This window comes from Zootermopsis nevadensis, unplaced genomic scaffold, assembly GCF_977971745.1.
Source record: "Zootermopsis nevadensis isolate Lab colony 2312 unplaced genomic scaffold, Znev_1.0 Znev_ptg000003l, whole genome shotgun sequence".
In the NCBI taxonomy this organism is placed as follows: domain Eukaryota; kingdom Metazoa; phylum Arthropoda; class Insecta; order Blattodea; family Termopsidae; genus Zootermopsis; species Zootermopsis nevadensis.
The window spans coordinates 7,464,133-7,486,887 of NW_028259135.1; the positions used below are offsets into that span (position 1 = coordinate 7,464,133).

Here is a 22,755-nt window from a genome sequence, read left to right on the forward strand (position 1 = left end):
GCAGCGCTCCCGATTTAAATTCATCAAAATTTAAGCCATTACAGTGGAGGCCGCTAAATTACTTACTTTAACTTTCCAAAGTATAGCTTCAAAATTCATTAAGAAGCAAATCAAAATTCCACCGTCTCTGTCAGCAAGCTGTCACTACTTATCACACTAACGTCTTCATGAAGATTCTGTCCTGACCAGAAAGACGAGCGGGCATTGCCTAGGAACCTTCTAACTACAAGATGCTCATTCTCCCCCATCAATTTTCTCTCTGCTTCTACTCTCTTATTATCCTTCCTTACTCTCTCCCTTTCTCTCTCTTAGGCCTGAAAGGGCTAGACGGTGCATACAATATTCACTACACAGAGTAATATACTTCCATGATTTCCTCATTTAACGACGTTTACTCAACTGCATACTTCTGTAAAGCCGAGCTTGAGATGAAGTTGAAGAGGAGGGTAAGAATCCTCTTATCAAGTTCTGTCCATAAATAATTCTATCGGCGGGCAGAGAAATATAAACTGATAGTGTGAGACGAAGTCTGATGAGGACAGCTGTCGTGTAAGGATATGCAGATGTGTTGGTTCAGCAAAGTAGAAGAAACTTGGACGCAGTGCGAGTTGACGTTTTACTAACTACGGCGAACAGGACCGCGGGGAAAAAATACTTTGCAGAGTCGTCCCGAAGACGGGAGCGGCAGGGGAGGAACGCGATGACATCCCTACGTAGTTGCCGTTACACAGAACGTCTTCCGGATTCTTTCTGTACCAAGGGAATCCGGTCGATTGGAAAATTCCTATTCACTTCTGGTTCTGCAGTGTGGCAGTGAAACTTCCTGCGACTTCCTGGCCAAAATATCACTCCGCTGTTTCTGTACGACAAAATTTTACTTTTAATTTCTAAGTCTCGTAATAGGAGACATCAATTCGTTCACCAAAACGGCGAAGTCTGCAGAGTGCTTCCGATGTTGGCTGCTCGGTTTTTGATTTCAATTAATATTTTTATCTGCATGAATGTAATGGCTTCAGAGACTACAAAATGCATTTAGACATTTTCTCCTATCCCCTATTCACATTCAACGAAAGTGTGGAACGCAGTCAGACTCCCAATGTGAAAAGCTGAAAATACGTCAATATTTTAATTCAGTGAAGCTTACGAACAAATAAGTCTACGGAAACAAGCCTCCAGGATTACGGAAGGTAATCTTTCTAGATGCAACGAAAACACAGAATTTCCGACACCACAAACGTCTAACAAATTAGAATTTGATGTTCTAACGACGGCGAGTAGGAATATGGCTGTCTTCTGGGTTGTTACGCCGTGTAGTTTGATTGAAGTTTACCGAAGTTTCAGAGGTCATTGCTGCCTCACCATCAGGGGATAAAATAACTACTACATTTAAAAATTTCCTAAGATTCTCAAAATAAATGCGATTTCTTTAAAATCACTCAACGTGAAGTACTGCTGTCTTTTTTATTTCGGGTGGGGGTTGAACTATATCAAACGTTATTCAGACGAGTATCGGTTTGTAAACGTTATAATCTCAAACAGGCGTTTGCCTTTTGAAAGAATGTTTAATAATGACGAATGCAACAAGGATTAGTAAAATCTTCATCTGCCGCTATCCGCTAACATACGTGATGACACAGATGTACCGTTAAGCAATATAATCATGTTCGATACAGCGCCACTTCAGCTGTTAGAAAAAAAACAGGTCGATGGAACAATGAGTTGTAATGGCACTCCTGCTTCGTATTCGAAAAGTTTCTTGTGCAAATCCCGGCCCAGACTATATTACCTCGGGATGTCGGAATTTTTCTCAGTCACCTCAGTCCAAATGCTAGTCAGAGGCCTTAAATTGGGCCACGTCCGCTTCCATCCACATTGTTTGCAGTTCCTTATTCATAAACTGAGCTACTGACAGCGTCACTCAACAAACGTTTTAAAAAAGGAGTATCGGTAGAGACAAAGAAATTGCATGGAATGTTTGATTCGAGCTCTCGAAGTGCTTCTGTCTTTCTAATGACGTATTCTAAGGCAAACTGAAACTCAAAGTCGACAGAGTAGTTTCTTGTTCAAACTGTTCTGAACAGAAAATCAATTAGACTCCAGCACATTTAAAAATGACTTTTCAACTAATTCTTATTTTTTCTCAAAACATTATAAATTTCAGTGCTTAATTAAGCACACAGAACAATTTATTTTTCTCTGAAATATCCGTTATATTTCCTTTATGAACGCATAATCAGGGGCCACATACCTTTCTGTCTGTCTGTCTGTACGTATACTTCACCTACAAATTATTTAATGGTTTTCGATATAATTTCGTCTTTGCGTTCATTCAATAAATTATATACCAGAAAAGATGAGATGCATCCAATCTCAAACCCTGTTTTTACTATTCCTATTTGTGTGCAACAAAGTTGAAAATCAGTTACGATAAAGCAGCTGTTGCGGGCAATTCGGAATATGAAATAATCTGATGCTACCGCACACAATAAAATTATTTTCAAACAATTCTTATCTTTACTCAAAACATGACACAGGTCTACCTCATAATCCTTTCCTGTGACTGCAATAACTTGCTGAAAAATGTGTAACTGTGTTGTGTCTTTAACAGAATGATTCGTGGCGAATTTAGATTCCATCCATCGCGATTAAACACAAAAAGAAGTTCAAATATTTTTTTATCACATTCCTCATCAACTGGTTTTGCGTGTGTTATCAGAACGTATGTTGTATATACAAAGGTCCCAGAAGGATTTGCTTATATATATAAAATTATCATTATACGAGATATTAGGCTTAAGTATATATCTTTTTGGGACACCTATAATGCCTGTTAATTACGATGTAAATAGTCAAGATGTTCAACTTTATTTCAACAGTTGTTAAAACGCTGTAACTATAATACATTTAACGACAAACAAGTGACAGTAGATTTGCGTTCCTGCAAATCGTTCTGTATACTGAAAACGCCTAAAATGGGAAAAGTATAACAATCGCCATTTCGATGTTAAAACTTACGCCAGAATTCTGCAAAGCTAAGCTTCTTATCTGAATCACATTCCCTGATAAGCCTGGAGAAGTTTTCATGCGGGTAGCAGGCTTTAAGATGTGGCTGTTATGTAGGACATTGTTGGTAGCCATGATAATACTGAAATTAATCCGTGGACATGTGAAAACGCGGAAGAGAAATCGCGTATAACAAGTCAAGTGTACAATTAAACTATCACATGCGCCTCTGTACAGTGTATTGTTTTTCTTTCATTATCGGTAGGAAACAAAAACAATTTATACACACAATCATCACATACATGAGCATTGTGTATAAGTTTTTTGGGGGCATTCTGTTTTTATATTTTTCATTACGTACATTACCAAGTCCATTCATTTCGTGTGCAGTGCTCGGAAAAAGACCACTTCGTTTCGCCATGTACCAATGGCAATTACAATGGCTATGCACGGGCCCCAGCCGGGAGTCACAGTTACGTTTACGCTGTTCCGACCACTGACATTACCTAGAAGCTTTTGCACTTTATTAATTAATTCATATTATAAAATCTCTGTGGAAAACCAGCTGTCTTCCATCACACACAAAAGAAACATAATAATATTATTTATTTACATTAACCCAACATGTCTCCTCGTACAAGAGGTACTTTCATTTTTCGATGTATGTCTGTACTTGGTCGTGCTTTTCCCTACGTTGGGAAAACCATATTCGGCCCTTCAGTTTCCTCCATCCGTCCGCCTGTCTGTCTGTCTGTCTGTCTGTCTGTCTGTCTGTCTGCTAGGTTAACACTTGATATTTACAATAAAAATCACAATAGGAAATTGTGGCGGTAAATAACAACAAATGAATGCCCATTTCTTTGTCAGACTACGTGTTTCGACTGGAAGTTATCATCAGGTATGTAAATTATACCTTATCACTTTATTGCACGTTTCGATACAATACATTTTTTCTTAAAAATCTTAATGTTTATTTAAAAATATATACTTCATTTCGTGAATGAAATCTGGTATCATGCCAATGGCGGGCTTATATTTCAGTTGTTCCATTTTTTTGAGGTTGTTATGATGGTTTGTGAAAAATAAGCCGCATGTAAACAGAAGGTGTTTCAACAGGGAACCAAAAAGATATCAATTCAATTCATTTATTTAAGTGTCTGCCAACACCAAGAAGCCAATAACAGGCAAACACTGATAATACATATTGATAATAATGAAATAATAATTAAAAATATTACACAAACAGATTAACTAACATATACATGTACAGTATTAAATATAAAGCCAATACAGGCAAGCTCAAAAAAGAAACAGTATTATACACAAAGCAAAATAAATGAAGAAATATAAATAAAAACAAATAATCCACCTAGGGAACACTAATATAATTGTAAAACGTTAAAGAAATATAAAAAACAGATAACGAAGCTAGATCATCTATCAAGACAACCTATCTAGATCATTTCCCTTATTGTCAAGGGAGACAATGTTTATGCTAAATACGTCCAAAGATTTACATACGTCATTTGCAGCGATGACGCACCTGGCTGAAGGACTGTCTTAGTGCACTGCTCACACTAAAAGTAGAAAGCTCTCCTATTTGCTTCGCCGGCACACGTATACCAACAGCTTCCATAATGGAATTGCAATTTATTTTGCCCTTAAAGACATTAACAAGAAATAACGCACTGAGATGTCGTCGTCTGGAATAAAGTGTTCTAAAGTAGATAAAATCAATTCATATTTGCATGGGATATTAAACTGAAAAAATCGATAATTGCACAAACTGGCAAATTTTCTTTGAATATTTTCTAATTTATTAGAATCTGTCTGTGTAAGATTATTCCACACGACCGAGGCACACTCAAGCTTTGACCTAATTAAAGCATTATATAAAACAACAAGGCTGTCTAAAGAGATAAAATTATAAGTAATAAAATGAATAAGCCCTAAGGTCCTTAGTGCCTGGGAATGAACACAATTTACATGGCAGTGAAAATATAGCTTAGTGTCTAACAAGACACTAAGATCTTTTATACAGTCAGTACGGGAAATTAAAATATCACTGACAAAGTAGTTAAATTGAATACTGGTAACTTTACTTAACATTTCATTTTCCATTTGTTTGCTCAGTTTCTTTGATTGCTTGCCTGGGGACGTGTCCTTTTATTTGTGTTCTACTGTGGCTGTATACTGAACATATGGAAGAGAAACAAATATGATAAGAAAAAGTTAAATACATCATACAATATCCCGGTCGCCAAGGAATCCTATATTTAAAATGCTTCGTTTCAGATCCACATAAGATTTGAACTGCTTGTTACGAAGCCATAACGATGAAACTAAATAATTAGCCGGTGTTCATAAACCACGTGACGACGAACAAAAGTCTGAATCACGTTAACTAAACCCGCAGAGAAGAGTCGCTCTTGAGAAGCTAGTGGTTGCTCCGCTGGTATTAAAATATCACGCTCTTTATTAACCAGGAGGATTCATCGCAGTGCTCAAAAGTCACACCCTTCCACCCGAAGGATGTCAAAGAACAGCTCTGGAGTGAATGCAGAATACGCTGACTCAGTTGTGGTCATGCCCGACAGCTCCAGACTGCACGTAAAGGTCATCAGCTAATCTCTCAGTCACTGTGTCCGCTTCTTCACTGCCTTCGTAGTGTTATTCTTTATATAAAAAGTACTTCCTTCTCCTACGTCTACCATAACGTACGTACCCAGGGAACTGCATAGTTTAGTAGCATTGTTCTCAGCCCAACGCGATGAGCCCCAGAAATAGCGCACCCACACAATAAGTCACCTTCATGTTCCAGCACTTCGCTTGTAACACGCGGAGCGAGTAATTCAATATTATATTTGCCATTAATGCAACATTTGACTCAGTACTGCCTTCCATAAATTTATTAATTTATGTTGAATGGCTGTAGACAAGTAAGAATTGGAAATATGCATTTTCTCCGTTCTTCGTAGTTGAGTGATCTTCCAGCGTCAGAAACCATAACAAGCCGAAGGTGATTATATTTCCACCACCAAGTACAACACTGACCAAGACATTTCCAACTGAGAATCTCTCAGCACGTTCGGCATATAAATTCTAGAGCAAATACTTATCTGGAAATAGAGACGTTTCCAGACCAATGTCTGTTTGCATTTTATACTTCTTTCTGGTGACACGACATGTCTTAAAACATGTACGTATATGGCGACACTGAACTGATCTTTAAGCCTTGCATACCGTGCAGTGTATTGATAAAATCATGCATTCTAACAAAACTGTTTACACTTGAAAAGACACTTAGTGGCAAAAGCGTTTCGACCTAAAGAGGTCATCATCAGTGGCAGACAAATTAATTAATATTAAATCATACAGTTCATAGGATGATGGTTAGTTACAAAGTATAGAAGGTTGCACTTTACAAAACCACACTGGGCGTTAATCGAACAAGAGTTGGTGTATTATCTAAATTGAGTTATTTAGCTTTATGTCCACTGGCCTGATTTCCGTTGTTGGTAAACGTCCAACGGGGAATCATAATAACCACATAATTAATTATAAGGTAGAGGTCGAGGGCCGATCCTCTTCTCTTAACGGTATCTGGTGAAAACCGCTAGCTAAATCTGCTGTCGTATAGTACTGTGCTTTCCCTAATGCATCAAAAATCTCCGTTATCAAAGGTAAGGGAAATGAATCTCCTATCGTAACGTCATTCAACTTTCTAAAATCTATGACTAACCTCCATTTTTGTTTCTTCGAGGCGTCCTCTTTTTTCTTTACTAGAATCATGGGTGAGTTCCACGGACTACTTGAATGCCTAATGATTTTGTCCGATAACATCTGATTGGTGATCTGCTTCAACTCCCCTCTTAGGGCCTCCGGTATTCGGTAATTTCTGCTAGTAATGCCCCTACATGGATCAACACTTGGGGTGGGAATTGCGTGCTCTGCGGCTGATGTGGTTGTTAAATTGTCTCCTGGCAAATAGAATATATCATTATAATCTTCACATATCCTGACGATAGATCTCCTCTCCCTGTCACTCACGAATTCTTTCCTCTGCTACATCCATCCCTTTAGCACTAACGGCTGTTATTTGCACTGCCGTCTCCTGATACGATTCTAACTTTACTGTGGGTAAACGAACCCTTAACTCCTGACTGGTCGTATTCAAAATGCTTGTAAGACAAGTACCGCTACGAGCCGTTGTTAATGAATCTGCTATTATTACTCCTGGGGCTAACTCTCTTTTATCTATTACCCCAATTCCCGATTCCGGTGAATCTGTTGGTAACCCAACAATGGTCTAACATCTTGGCTTCAACATGACTCACGTTTCTTCGGCCTGCCCGACTGACTCCTCGTTTTCATCAAATTTTATCTTTACTTCTCCCATAGCGATTTCCTTGCGACCATAATCTATCCTAGCGTGCCTGTTTTCAAAGAAATCCTTCCCTAAAGGCCGCCATTCACGATCGCTCCAGATGGATGACATCCGAATGGATGACGTCCAAACGGATGTCGTCCAAAGAGGTACTACATTCACGGTCGCGTCACGCCAGTCGCGGTTTGTTGTCCCTCTGTGAAGTGCGTGGTGTTTGCGATGGACGAAGAATTGGTACTAGCTACGGCAGTAAAAGTAAAGTAAAGTTTGTCCCACTATACGCCATGTAGGCGTTTGGGGTGAGTGGAGGTATAGCTCCTCTCTTCCTTGACCCCGGCACTAGATGGGGGTGAGTGGTCAGCATAACGCCCCGGCCGGCTTTACCCCCGGGAAAGGACCCCGGTACCCATTGGAGAGGAGGCTGGGTGGGCCCCAGAGCCGGTCTGGACGCAGAGGCTAGAGGAAAAATCCTCTGCCCCCGTCGGGGATCGAACCCCGGTCGTCCAGCCCGTAGCTAGTCACTATACTGACTGAGCTATCCCGGCTCATACTAGCTACGGCAGTATGCCTGTATATTAAAAGGAGGAAACCAAAACGAAAGTGGTCAAAGCAATGGCTCTTAAACAGAAGCATTTTAAGTCACGTCAATTTAATTAGTGAACTGAGTTTGGAGCCGTCAGACTGGAGAAACTATTTACGAATGGATGAGTGTGCTTATTTCCGCTTATTGGGGCTAGTCACGCCTGTGATACAAAAACAGGGCACGAATATGAGACAATGCATCAGTCCTCATGAAAGATTGTCAGCGACTTTGAGATTTTTGGCTTCAGGCATGAACTATGAAGAACTGAAGTATGTGACAGCTACTTCTCCACAACGTTTAGGAGTAATTATCCCCGAGACTTGCAGGGCAATACTGCAGTGTTTGAAAGGATACCTTAAGGTAAGGTCAGGATTATTACTATATTTGTTAAAATTTAATTAGTTTCTAAATGTAATTATTTTTTTACATTTAATTAGTTTCAATTAGTTCGTGAATCACATGACTGATGATGCCACTTAAGAGGCGAAACATGTCTCATAATATATTTTAACTTATTTGTAAAATACATGGCAACTCTCTATATTTATCAATAACGAAATCACGCCCCGACATTATGCAACTTTCGACTTGACTGGACGAAGGCTCGTGGCAGACTGGCATGAGAATGGACCACGTTTCCGCCACTCACGATACGATGGCGCGATGGAGTGATGGAGCGATCGGATGGATTATGGCTCGACAGAATATCCAAACGAGCCCACCACGCCACGCCAATGGACTTCAGTTTCCGCATTCACGGTACAATTTTGGAGCGACACCGCGCCATTTGGACGAATGGAGCGATCGTGAATGGCCGGCCTAAGATGCCGTCATAAGGAATAGACATTCCACCTCCTATCACTTCAAATGTATGCTCTGTTTCATATCCTTGGGTGCACAGCTTTATTTCAATCTCTTCTTTACTACGTCTGTTATGCCTTTCACAATTAGCGTTTTCTGTGGGTTGTATACAAGAACTTCCTTCAAACTCTCATACTCACACAAGCACAATTCTGCTCCCGTGTCAATCAAAAATTTCATTTTCTCTTTTTAAATCCGGCGCCTGTTTCTAACGTGACTGTACCCAATTTTTCGTTTCCCGATGCATTCTTCTTCCTCCATAATGACTTATCTTCCTTTTTACACACTCGCGATACGTGTCCTATCTCTCCACACGAATAACACTTAACTCTCGGGTCTGTACTACCCGTAACCATATGCGCACTGAACCCTGCTTCTGTACCGATCCCGGGTCCAGGACGTACTATTCCGAGGTTCATATCTCGGTTTGCAAACCTTGTTTCTCTAGAGATCCCTTTGAATGCATTCAAATTACTTCCTATTACTCTGCTGGCTACTTCTGGCCCCTTATTTTGTCTCTGCATCGTAAACCCTCTCTCTCTCGCTGATAAGATTGCTGACTCTTCGTCTAATGCTGTATCTATACACGCTGACAGCATCGCGCTTTCACCTTTTGACCTGACAATTGTTTGAATCCTTTCATTCGCTAACCCTTGTACAAAACATGCTTTTCCCAAATGCTAAACATTCGACAGGCATTGTAGTCAAGTGTTCTTTTAACACCATAATTTTCCAGAAGAATTTGTTTAACTTCGCGCCAAGTGGATGAAAGATCCCTAACCAACAACTTACTCCGAGCTTCACCTGTAATTTTGGTTTTCACAAACTTTAACAGCAAACCATGCTCTTCTGGCCTGACAAGTTCGAAAGCGGAAGATGCATTATCTATAAATTCCTTCAACTTCGTCGATCACCATCGAAGGGTTGATTTAACAATTCTATTGCTTCGGAAACACTACAATATTGATCTACAGTGCTCCCCGCTCTCTCTCCTACCTCTGTGCAAATCATGCTGAACAGATATAGTGGCCTTCTGACACCTGCAATGCACAATCAAGGTCTTATGCAACCGATCACGTGGCCTACCTTATGACGTGATGGCGTACAGCGGGGCTGTCTCAGTACTCGACAGGGGGGCTCCCGGCTGCAGCTTAGCGGCGATTTGGCTATGTTCCTCTTGGTTTCTGCTGTGGTGTCCACCTCAGCTTCACCTGGACGGCGGGGCCCGCAGTGACGGCCACCAGCTGGTTATACCTTCACTCACCCGCAGCCCTCAAGGAAGCGACTCGTGCCATGCCCCGGAGGTCGCCTTAACCTCGAGCGGTGATGTCTCGTTATCTCGCTGACCGGACACGAGGAAGACGGCAGCTGGAGCTGAAGTAACCCGACTCGCCTAGCCCCGGTTGCTGCGCGCTGCTTCCGGCATTGGCAAGTGTTATACAGCTTCCGTCTGCTGCGGCCTGGAACCGCTCCTCGGTCCTTCGTGGTCGACAGACTTCTCTCACAAGCCTGGGAAATGTGGCGAAGTCCCTTTGGATTGGCCTTCCCAACTGGACCTCGTAGGATGATGATAAATAAAGTGATGTCGCTGAAGAAGATTGACTACGCTGCTGGCTTCCTGAAGATCTGAAGAAAACCTTGCAAACCCCACACCTGACACCAATTTTTGTGTTGTATCCCTGGCAGGGAATCGGGCCCTTGACACCCCGCGTCAGGATACGAACTGAAGATCTGCCGAGCGGATGCGATCTTGTCTGGTGGCCTTGGAGCTCGTGAGTAGGGCAGCGTTTAAGAGTGAAAGCCCAAGAACAATCTTCAGTCGTCTAAATGGATTACTTTATTAATTAATAATAATAATGAAGAAGGTGGTTATGCCGAAACGCCGGATCCTTGACTGCCACGGCCAAATCGTGAAGACAGCCTGACTGCCTCCGGTGATGTGTGAAAGCGTTGTCCCGCCGATACTCGTTTTCGAAGTGCATTTAAAGGCCTCGGCAAATGGAGTTTTCGTCTTTTGCCACTTCACAGATCCACTGCCTCCACACTTAAGAATTCCATTAGGTCGAGCGTGAACAGCCATACACCAGCAGGGATGGTCTGGCTGCTGCAGCGGTCACAGAATTACCCGGCCACAAGGTTCCCATAGTGGAGGCTACATACATTCTCCAAGATCCCTATCGAAACAATATCCGAAGGTACCCTCAACATGTGGTCCGCAGTTCGGATGCGATAGTAAATTTTATGCAATTTGTAAGAGAACTCAAAAAATTCCTTCCGGTCTTCTGTGTAGTATGGCGAATTGGCAGAGACAGGCCTTGTTATGCATCACAGTCTAATGATTTCAGAGCAACTGTCATATGCTGCAACTTCTCTTCAAGCAGAGTAAGGCAGGTCATCTGTCTATTCATTGTACAGAAATTCCATATCTCAAATAAGAATAGGAAACAATTTGTCACCTGGATATCAAGTTACCAAAGGGTTACGTCAGGGATGCTGTACATCACTCACATTATTTGAAATTTAGGATTTTTACTTGGAGACGGAGAAATATTCCATTCTCCGAAACGTCGTTTTTATTGGTTATTGGTCTTGGACGATGGATAAAGTCCAAAGAATAGTTTGCTTCAACATCTTAAGAGAGACTCGAACCCTGGAAAGTTTGGCGTCGTTCTTTAATCGCTGCTAATTTCCTGTCAACATAAACCATTCTTCTTGTCAGGAGTCGAACCCAGTGTCGAGGCCTTCGTTTCCGTAATCTCCTCTTGGAGGCAAAAAACTCTGATCCTGGCGCCGTTGTTCTGTCTCGCGTAGATTCGGAGTTAAAGGAACCGCCCTTGAAGGAAATCGAACTCAGGACACTTTTCCCAGTCTTCTGACCTTCCAGTGTTCTCTCATTTGTCTTGTGGAATAATTGCGCCAGGTTTCTTCTTCACGGGCCACAAGCGAACGAGTAAAGAAATGTCAACCATCAATTTCGATTTCCACAGTATTCACTGAGGATGAAATACGACAGCTTCTTACAAATTCATCTTCTGGGTCTCAGACAGTTCTCGGGCTTGTGACCTTAGTCAGTCCAATCATTTCCGAGGAGAAAGGCAGAATTTGCCTTAGCGCCATTCTTCCCTAGTGGTCGCTACCCGAACAACAGAAAACACCTTTCCAAGGGATTCGAACGAGGAAAACATTTTCTTTGGCCCAGGGCTCGGGCCCCTCAAAAATAATCTTTAAAATTAATCAAGTATACTGAAGCCGGGCGTTATTTTTAAATAAGGGCAATGAAATTGCAATTCCTTCTTATGCCTTTTCTCATTATTTTGAAATTTATTCTCTTCTTATAGGAAAAGTACTTATTATTAATTATCGACTCCTTACATTTATGATTGAATGTAACCTAATTATAAGTTAGAGTAATTTTTTTTCAACTACCAACAATGTAAATATGGACCGACAACAATGGTTTTTAGTCAAGAAACTAATTGTTGCGCCATCTGTTTATTCGGCATTGTTGCATTAGTATATATTGCCGTCAACAATCCGCTTTCGTCTCTGGGGTGAAGGACGTACGCAGCTTCCTGCATAGGATTCGCGCGGAGTTGGCCTGCGGCATCGTGGCGCAGATGAAGGGGGACCTCCTGACTCTTGTGCCTGAGACCGACGACGGGTTCCGGGCCACCGTCAGGGTCCTGCGGTCCCTCGATGAGGGCGAGGGTGTGAGTTTTCACACATTCTCCCTCCCTGAGGATCGGTGCGTGCGCCTGGTGATTAAAAACCTGGGCGTGCGCATGCCCGAGGCCGAGGTACGCGAGGAGCTGGCCGCCATGCACATTGCTGTGCAGGGGGTCATGCAACTGCGATCGAGGCGCCGGGCCATGGACCAGGACGGTGACCGTCCCCTTACGCCACACTTTATAGTGTCGGTAGCACGGGGCCCCGACGTGGCGAAAGTGCGTTCCCTTACTGAGATCTGCGGTCTGCGGGTCAAGGTAGAAACATATGTTGCACCGAAGGGGCCCATGCAGTGTAAACGGTGCCAACGCTTCGGGCACACGCAGCGGAACTGCGGTTATGCACCCAGGTGCGTGGCCTGCGGGGACGCTCACCCATCCGGGTCGTGTGCCACCCCCAAGCAGCAACTTAAGTGCTGCAGCTGCGGAGGCAACCACACTGCGAACTATAGAGGTTGCAGTAAGTGGAAGGAAGCCAAGGCGGCCGCTGCACAGCGTGCGAAAGGGGATCGCGGCCGAAAGGACGACGTCTCCACGCGCCTGCCAGCGCCCAAATCGGCGCTAGCTAAGCCTTCCCTCGAGCAGGAGAACTTGGGCCCTGGGTGGAACCACGTGGTCCGTGGTGGCCGCGTCGTCAAGGCTGCGGCTATGAAGAACCCCGCCCCAACGCCAACTGGAGCCATTGCACAGACTGAGCGGCAGACTATCCCCAAGGGCGGCCGTGCCAAGCCCGCTCGTCCTGTGGCGCCGGTGGCAAATCCCACTGCACCTGCTCCCAAGAAGACTGACCCCACCCCACCCAAGGGTCAGTCACCGCTCCAGGATATCTCAGATGTCCTGGAAACCCTCTCGCCACGGGTCTGCATTGAGTTGACACGCCGTCTCCTCGCCGCGATCCATTCACTCCCCCCCGGGGGGTCTCTTCCGCGAGCCCTCCTCCAAACCGTTCTCCTCTTCATGGCCGACAATGACTGCACGGCCTAGAGGACACGGTAGCAAGGCCTTGCGGCTGGCTTACTGGAACGCCGACGGTGTCCGCGACAGGAAGCTGGAGCTGGAGCAGTTCCTCGGTGACTACGGAGTCGATGTTTGCCTCCTGAACGAGACGCACCTCACGTCGGGTCGGGCCTTGAGGTTCGCGAACTACGTTTGCCACCGTACGGACCGCCCGACGCTAGGGGGTGGCACAGCGATCCTTGTCCGCAGGGGCATTGATCATTACCCTGTGCCGGTATCGGGTCTACAACAACTAGAAGCAACCGCCATTCACCTGGTACTGGCAACCAGGAAAGTCAAGCTAGTGGCGGCATACCTCGCACCCACCCGGCCCTGATTTGAGTCGGACTTGACCGAGTGCTTGAGCGGGGGTTTCCCGGTTCTCTTGGCTGGTGACCTCAACGCGAAACACACGGACTGGAATTCTAGCCTTATCTCTGCTAGGGGCTCGCTCCTGCGTGATTACGCCAACAGAAATTCCTGCTTCATCTACGGGCCGGATTCTCCAACCACGGCTCCCTACACACACAACGCCACACCTGACGTCCTTGATATTGTCCTCATCAAGGACTTCGTCCTACCGGTGCACCTGACTGTCTGCCCCGCACTCAGCTCAGATCACCTGCCCGTCCTCGTCGACACCACGTGCCGATCGTCCTTTCAAAACCTGCCTGATCGCCCGGACTTCGCGAGAATGGACTGGGCTGCATTCCAGGCTTGCCTCGAAAGCAGACTCCCGGGGAACCCCGTGGTAAACGACGAGGAGGAAATCGACAAGTGCGTCGAGGAGCTGACCAGTGCTATCCTGGAAGCCACAGCAGCGTCCGCTCCCAAGCTTCGACCCCGCATTGACAGGCGACCGCTTCTGCCCGCTAGTATTCGAGATGAAATACGACTGAAGAACCGGCTGAGGAGGCGATGGCAGGTCACAAGAGACCCCGTTCTTAAGACCCAGGTCAATCGACTCCAGAGGTCGGTGACCTATCATCTCAACGAGTGGCGGAACGAACAGTGGAGCGACACGCTCGAATCCTTGGACTGCGAGGACCAGTCGCTTTGGAAAATGACCAAGCGTGTGATGCGAGTCCCCACTCCGTCGCCCCCCTTCTTAGTGCCGGGAGGACTGGCTCTCTCGAACCCTGAGAAGGCAGAAGCCCTGGCCGACAGCCTTGAGGTCCAGTTCCAGCCGGTAGACAACCCGTCGGACCTGGCTACAATTGACATGGTTAACGAGGCGATGCGAGCATACGAGTATGCCCCTGCAAATGAACCAAAATTAACCAGTCCATCGGAGGTCGCCCAGGCCATCAAGGGACTCAAGCTTGGCAAGGCTCCGGGCCCCAACGGTATACCGAACAGGGTCCTGAAACATCTCCCACGACGCGCGGTAACCTTTCTCACGAAAGTGTTCAACGCGGTCCTTCGCAGGCAACACTTCCCCTCGGCATGGAAACACGCTCGCGTGGTGTCCATACTGAAGCCGGGGAAGGACCCCACGCTACCTTCTTCCTATAGACCCATCAGTCTTCTCGACACGGTCGGCAAACTCTGCGAGAAAATCCTACTAACGAGGGTCCTACACGAGGTCAGTGAACGCGGGCTGCTGCGCGACGAGCAGTTTGGGTTTCGACCCAGACACAGCACATCGTTACAGCTGGCTCGCCTCGTCGAAAGGGTCAACAGAAACCTTGATGAGAAGCGGCTAACCGGCGCGGTTTTCCTGGACGTGGCCAAAGCCTTCGACACAGTCTGGGTCCAAGGCCTCCTATACAAACTGACCGTCCTCAACTTCCCGTCGTACTTGGTAAAAACCATCTCTTCCTACCTCGCTGACCGGACATTCCAGACATCCTTCCAGTCGGCCACGTCCACACGTCGTACCATGCGGGCTGGAGTTGTGCAGGGCGGAATTCTCTCCCCTGTGCTCTTCAGTCTGTATGTCAACGACATACCCACACCGTCCCGCCACGTCGAGTTAGCACAATACGCGGACGACACGGCTCTAGTAGTCACGTCCCGTAGCCCAACGCTTCTCGTCAAGTATCTGGAGACCTACCTCAGTAGACTTGAGCTCTGGCTCAGGGCCTGGAGGATTGCTATCAACGTCTCGAAGAGCACCGCGGTTCTCTTCATTTCCGCGAGAAGACACATCCAACAGCCCCGAGCAGTGCAGTTCCTCGGACAGCCGATCCAATGGGTCAAAACAGCGCAGTATCTGGGGGTCACCCTTGACGCCGGGCTTACTTGGTCGGCGCACATCAACCAAGTGGGAAAGAAGGCGGCGCAACGATTAGGTGTGCTAGGCCCGCTTATCAATAGGAGAAGTGGCCTGTCAATCAGGAACGGTGTACTACTCTATAAGCAGCTCATCCGTCCCATAATGGATTACGCATGCCCGATCTGGAGGTCAGCTGCCCGCAGCCACGTCCGGAAGCTGCAAGTTCTGCAATCCAAGTGTCTTCGTATTGTTACTAACGCGCCCTGGTACGTTAGTAACAGGCAAATACATGAGGATCTGGGGGTCCCTTTCTTTGCCGACCACATCAGAGCACTAACTGAGAGGTTTGACTCGAGGTTAGCTGGTGTGGGGAACCCCTTAGTTCGGCAACTCGGAAGGCACTCGTGCCGAATGAGGGCTGCCAGAGGTCGCCCAAGGGCAACCGAGGGCGACTGATGTTCAGCAGGCCAGCCCACCACCCTTCCCCCCGATCATGGAGGCCATCAGCTGAAGTGATCTTCCCCCCATGCCGCAGAGGCCTTCAGCTGAAACGGCCCCTCCCTCTCTGGGTTCATACCCCAGAGACCCAACCAACCAAATTCCTTCGACAACTTGCCTGACGGGATAACCTCCCATCAGCAGCAACAGATCCCAGTTTGAATGGTCGAGGCTCCCGCCACGACGAAGCCCCGTTAGCGTTAGCAAAATTTCCGTTCTTATATTACGACCGTTTACCATTTCCAGCAATGCGTCTTGTGCGCAGGAATGGTTTCACCTAGGTAGGGACGATGCTTGCGCTTGCGCAGGCCTCTGCCCTCAGTTAGCTTCTTTGGTTGGTTGGTTGCTTGCTTTCGTCATTGCTGAAAGAGCTGAGCTGTGAATCGGTTGTAGAAGAAGTGCGTCGTAGAGTAGATAATTTTGTGCTGCTAAAAACGTTTTAGAAAATCACAGGTTCTTATCTTATATAAGAATTATTAAGAAATCTGTGAAACTGCCTGTGGACATCGTGGTCTCGTACAATTGAACAAAGTTTGAGGTAAGGGATTCCTATTTATTATTATTAATGTTCATCACATTTAATGTTTTCATCTGCATTTTTGAACTCGTGTAAGAGAATTAGACTTGTCTTCTCTTAACACAATTTCAAGTAACTTTAGATTGACTTCTGTTTGTTCACGGCATCATTCACGATAAAAGAATATTCCAGTAGGCAATTAACATTTTACAATTTTAAAGGAATAAAACGTGATTCGCAGCCCAGAATCTTAATAAAAATATGTGGATCTTAAGAAGCGGGGTTTGTATTCTGAACAATAATTCTAACACTTTTAATCTCTTGATACATCGACATTATTAAAGTGTTTTAGAGGACTCTGATGAATTTTTATTTCGGTTTTACAATCCTAATTATCGACGAATCTCCCTCTTATTATCTCCCTACAACAGCAGATTAAATCGGGGAATTTTTGCTATTATTGAGTGCAAAGTATTTACGGGTGCAAAACGTGGTCTCTCACTTTGAGGGAGGAAGATAGACTTAGGGGCTCTGAGAACTTGGTGTTGAGGAAGATGTTTGGACCCAAAATGGGGGTGGGACAGATAAGTGAGAAAAGTTCATGACGAGTTCCTCACCCGATGTTGTTAGGGTGAGGTGGGCTGGGGAAGAGTGTTTACAAGTTATTGAGGAGACCTAGTCGTAGATGGTAGGATAACATTAATATGGGCCTTACGGAGATGGGACTCGATGGAGCGAACTAGATGCAACTGGCTCAGGATAGACCCCGGTGGTGGGCTTTTGTGAACATGGTGATGAGCCTTCTGGTTCAGTGAAGGAAGTGGGCTATTCTTTGACGAGCCGAGTGCCAATCGACTTTTCGTAGAATATTTTGCACATTGAAGTGTGTGAGTGGCTTGATTTAGGCCTGATCTACGCATGCGTTAGAACAAATTAGAGCTTTTGTGACTGTTCCCAACTGTAATTTTCGCGTTCATTTGATAAATTTAAATTCCATTTTGTGCTTGTGGTTTATATAAAAGTGTAACTTAGGCAGGAAAGTCCTTAATCAAGTAAGCTCTTACGCACTTTTAATTCTACGGAGAGAGAAGTACTCAAAATTTTATGCTTATGAAAAGGTGTGACCTTCTTTTTCCAAAATTTGTTTGTTAACTTTCTTTCTGCATCAAGAGTCACATAATTTCTATGGCATATTTTTGTCGTAAATTTTTAAATCGGTTCACCAGAGTAGAAGCATCTAAGACTTTATAGATTACATCGATATTTAATACTTAATGTCTACGTAGTTTACATATAAGGAGATTTAACTTTATGCGAGTAATGACAAACACGCGGCATGACTTAATATTGCCTAAATCAGTCACGTCTTCAGGGTGATTATGTCAAGAAGAGTGAGATGGGCGGGGCATGTGGAGTGCATGGATGGGACGAGAGGTTTGCACCGGGTATTTTTGGAAAGCTTGAGGAGAAGAGGTCGCTTGGGAGACCTTGACGTAGATCGGAGGATAATGTCAAGCGGGATGTACGGGAGATGGGAGTTGAAGGAGACAGGGTCCGGTGGAGGGCTTTGGTTAATTCGGTGATGAACCTTCAGGTTCCGTAAGCCATCTAGGAAGTTAGTTATATATCACATTTACAGTTTATCATTTTGTATTGAATCTCAACAGCCATTTCTATAAGAAAAGAAACAAACTCAGCTTTAGAATCTAACAGTAGCCCAGGTAATCTAATATCTCGCCTTTATGAAACATGAAGTTTCATGTCCGAGTATACAAAATCCCGCCTTTAAGCCACACCCACAAGCAGATGAAGTCAATTCGCACATTCATTCTTCACCTCTAAGATCCATTTTAATATTATCCCAGCAAATCATAGGACTCTCAACTGACCTTTTCTTTTCAGGTCTTCCGATTAAAAAGTTGCACTTCTCGTCTCTGCCATGTGTTCTACATGCCCCGCCTATCTCTTCACCCTCGATCTGACAGCCTACAATTTATTAATTAGTGAAGAGGTCTATAAATCTCCATATTATGCAATATTCACCGTTCCCTTGTCAGTAACTCTCTCGCAGGTCCAGATATTCTTCTCAGTACCTTGTTCCCTCTCAGTCACTCTCAGTATGAAGAAAAACCTGTTACAGCGATCGACTGTTTTTCAGGAGATGGAGTCAAACCAAAGTCGCATCGAAGTAGTGGGCCGTACGAACACGTTGCTGAGGTTGGATGACGGCGGCATCTTTCCAGTCGACAGAGCGATTCTGTCGGAGCGCAGCGAATATTTCAGGTTTGTTTATTCACTGACGCGGTTAACTAACACGTGAAATAAGGACACAACAGACGTCAATTCGTATGTGAAATGTTTTACCCCCTTTGATGCAGAAACCTGCATTGTTATACGGCTGATTGTCTTTTGTTATTCGTTCACTGTCATGAAATCTCACGGCGGAAAGGAAGAAGAAGAAGGTCTTCTGGACGTTGCGCCGTAGAAACTGAGTGGCATTTCAGACGTACTTACTGCCTTCTTTCCTTGATGATGGAGGCAGTAGGTACCTCTGAAACGTCCGATAATTTCTACAAGACAACATCCCTGAAGACGTAGGTGGTTTTTTGTGCGGTTGTACCAAGGTGACAGTCAATCGATCTGGAGGGAGAAATAGAAACAATCCATTTCCAAATGTCTTGGTTTTAATACATAAAGACCACCGACAAAGTCCAGAATAGAGTTGGTAATGCCCGGAGCATTGAAAGCTGCTGTGTGTTGCTCTGTCTGAAATATAACAAACTGTAACAAAGAACCTCGCGAGAAATGGTTCATTATTACGATAGAATCGTTCGAGAATTTGTGCATACGTTCATCTGCTTGTGTTTTATACAAAGATGCGGCGAGTTGTCGAAATGAGAAATGAATTTTAACCAGGAGCCATTGATTCTGTTTTCCAAGAGACGTTTCTCACGTCTTTTTGCGAGATGTGCCCCTTTTTCAGTTTCCGACAATCAAATCTTTCTGTTTGTCTTGCACTGCGAAGCCCCTAATTTGTAATAGGAAATTGTTTCCTGGTTGGTCTTAAAGGCCGCGTAGAATCATAGGCTTTTCTTTTAAGTTGTTTATTGTCGGGAAAATGTTTTGACATAAAAAATAATTTCATATTACGAACTGAATGTGAAGCGGAATGTGCAGCCTGCGATGTATGTTGAAATATTTGCATTGGCTTTAAAATTTCTGTAGTTGTTATAACCTCAGACATCTCTTGAAGGCGTCAAGATTATCTAAGAAACGAGGGAATGAATTTTCTTTGTTGTATTTAACTCATTCGTTTCGTTCACTGAATTACCAATTTTAAGAGCGTAAAGACGGTCGGAGTGTGAAGCATTGAAGTTACGGGAAATACACACATCTAGAAATTTGTAATTGGTAATCTTGAAGAGAAGATACTACTTGTGACACATTGGCGTAAAAGGAAGGATAATATTAAAATGTTTTTAAGGATTTAGAATATGTGAGATGAGGTCAAATACCGACTTTTGTGAATAAGGTAATGAATCTTGTGGCTCCATAAAAGCCACACATTTCATGGCCAGGTCTCGGAGTAATTCATATCAATAAGGGAACCGCTGAATGGGGCTAGAATAAGTTCCTTTTGGCGGCTTTTTTTATATCCTGTGACCTGTTACTGAATGTGTGTGTGTGTGTGTGTGTGTGTGTGCAGGAGGAGAGAAACTGCCATTACGAAGGCTCAAAACTGAAAAGTATCACTATACAAGAGACACGTGGACCGAAATCTCTGGCATGAACTTCTATGACCAACCATTAAATGCAGAAGTCATGGACGATAAGATCTTCATCATCTGTTATTATCATAACCTGGTCGACTCCTTCCCCCGCGTCGCAGGTTTCAATTACAAGGAAAATCGATGGTTTGTCTCTTTGTTTGTTTGTTTCTTTGTATGATTGTTCACGGCTGTATAATCACAAAATGTTACTTTCGAAAAGCACTAGGAAGTGAATCATTTCCGATCAAGGTATCCGCGATCTTGCGAAGGCTCCGCCGTGTAGTGTCGAAGAAACTGACCGACGTTTCGGAGGTTCATACTGCTCACTCAGGGCCTCGAATAAACGCGCGAAAAGTGTTTGAGAGGAAGGGGGTAGAACGAAAGTAGGCAGGGCGATGTTACGGTCAAGCTGATTGGTTAAATCAGAGGGCGAATTACTAGGAAATGCTAATCAGACGTAAGCTGTGACTGCATTAATAAGAAGCTCTTTGACTTAAGTTTCTTTGATCAGTGGCACTCTCTTGGGCTGGAAGTTTCTGGCGTTCAGCACATCAGCATCGCCATAAACTTCGGCTTTCGTCAAAGTGTTAGGTCAGTTTCAGGTTTAACGACGCCTATCCATCTCATGTTCCAAATTCTGATGGAAGTTTATTTCATAATGGCTGTCTCTTGGCGTGTTTGACCACGCAGTCTCCTGCGATCTGTTGACGGAGTTGGTAAGGAGCTCCAAAAACATCCCAGAAGACAAAATTCTCCATACTTGTTTGTGCAAGAGTCAGAAATCCCACAGAAATTCATTTTATTTTGGTTTTTGTCTGTCTTACGTCCACCAGAACCTCTCCAGAACTATTTTTGGTGGAACAAAATTTTTTTGAAAATATTTTGCTAAAAGAGATAAATATTGTCATGGGCGCATGTCTCAAACAAAACACGCCTATCTCTCGAAAGAGAGCGTGTGATTAAATTTATTATTCTGACCGAAGCTAATGGCTTAATAAAGTGTACCAAACGTAGCTAGCGCAGAACACAAGTCATTTGACAGCGTTTTAAAATATTGGTAACCTCTCCCTCCACTTTGATGTAATAAAATGTATTACGTTATAATAGCAATTTGGCCGGGGTTTTATGTGCATGAGTAAAAGAAAGATCACGTGGGAACTGTTCTGAAATATGGTGTGGAAATCGGGCATTGAATTCCGATTTGGGGGAATTTTTGTTAAGGTTGTCTGGAAACAAATTATAAGCAACGACATTTCGGTGGAAGCTGTGCCCTTAGCTTCTAGCAGTTTTCCATTCAACCCTAAGGCAGAACCAGCCCATCAGACATGGATATTTTAAGGCAAAACATTTTGCGACTTCCAAAGATAATTCTTTTGTACTCATTCTACACCGAAATCTCTGATATTTTAGAACCCCAAAAGTAAAAGTACATATATATATATATATATATATATATATACATATTTTCTGTAACTGTGTCCGCGAAATGTGATAAGAATTGTCTTGAGTGTAGATAATACTGATGGACGATGAAAGAGAATTTGTTTTCACTTTTAATATTTCAAATTGCAGGGACAAGGCGGCAAACATGAATGTTTGTAGATCCGGGATGTCGACATGTGTCATCGAGAAACTACCGAATGCAAGCGATTACGCCTACAAACACAGAGAGAAATTAATGGAGGAGAAACGTAAAAAAATGTTGAAGGGGAAAGGTAACCGTCCGTCTGCTGATGTAGCCACGGGTTCAAACCCAGTAGCTACGCCGGAGCTAGTGTGGTTAAGACGTTTGTTACTTTGGTGCGTGGAAAGGGTTATAGGTTTTTTCAGACAGTAACCCCATAACGCCGGAAACGCTCCGAAAAGCCACATTCGAAATTCATTGGTCCCAGTCGCAGTGAGGCGACTGTTCTAGGGCAAACGTCATTCCATATCTGGAAAGGCTTAAGTTTTCGCCTCGTAAACAACTTTTGCGAGTGCGAAAGCTTTGTGAATGTCATGCCGCCTCTAGACGGAAAGTCTGGAAGAAAGACGTTCGAGCGACTGATTGTCGCTACTCTCTTCAAATTTAATATAATAAACAATGTCAAAATTCATAAAATCAATCACATTTGGATGAAGTAAGGCGTTCCAAATATAATCTCTTCGCGTCTCCTTCGTTTGTATAAACCGGATTAATATGCCAAAGCCCGGTTAT

General features: G+C 44.2%; 2 protein-coding genes across 3 annotated transcripts in view; both read right to left on the reverse strand.

Moving 5' to 3' along the window:
• Positions 1-22,755, reverse strand: part of LOC110835665 (leucine-rich repeat and fibronectin type III domain-containing protein 1-like protein) — a 162,246-nt gene that overhangs the window by 116,400 nt on the left and 23,091 nt on the right. The gene's annotated exons all lie outside the window — the stretch shown is intronic.
• Positions 1-22,755, reverse strand: part of LOC147874937 (uncharacterized) — a 56,841-nt gene that overhangs the window by 24,396 nt on the left and 9,690 nt on the right. The gene's annotated exons all lie outside the window — the stretch shown is intronic.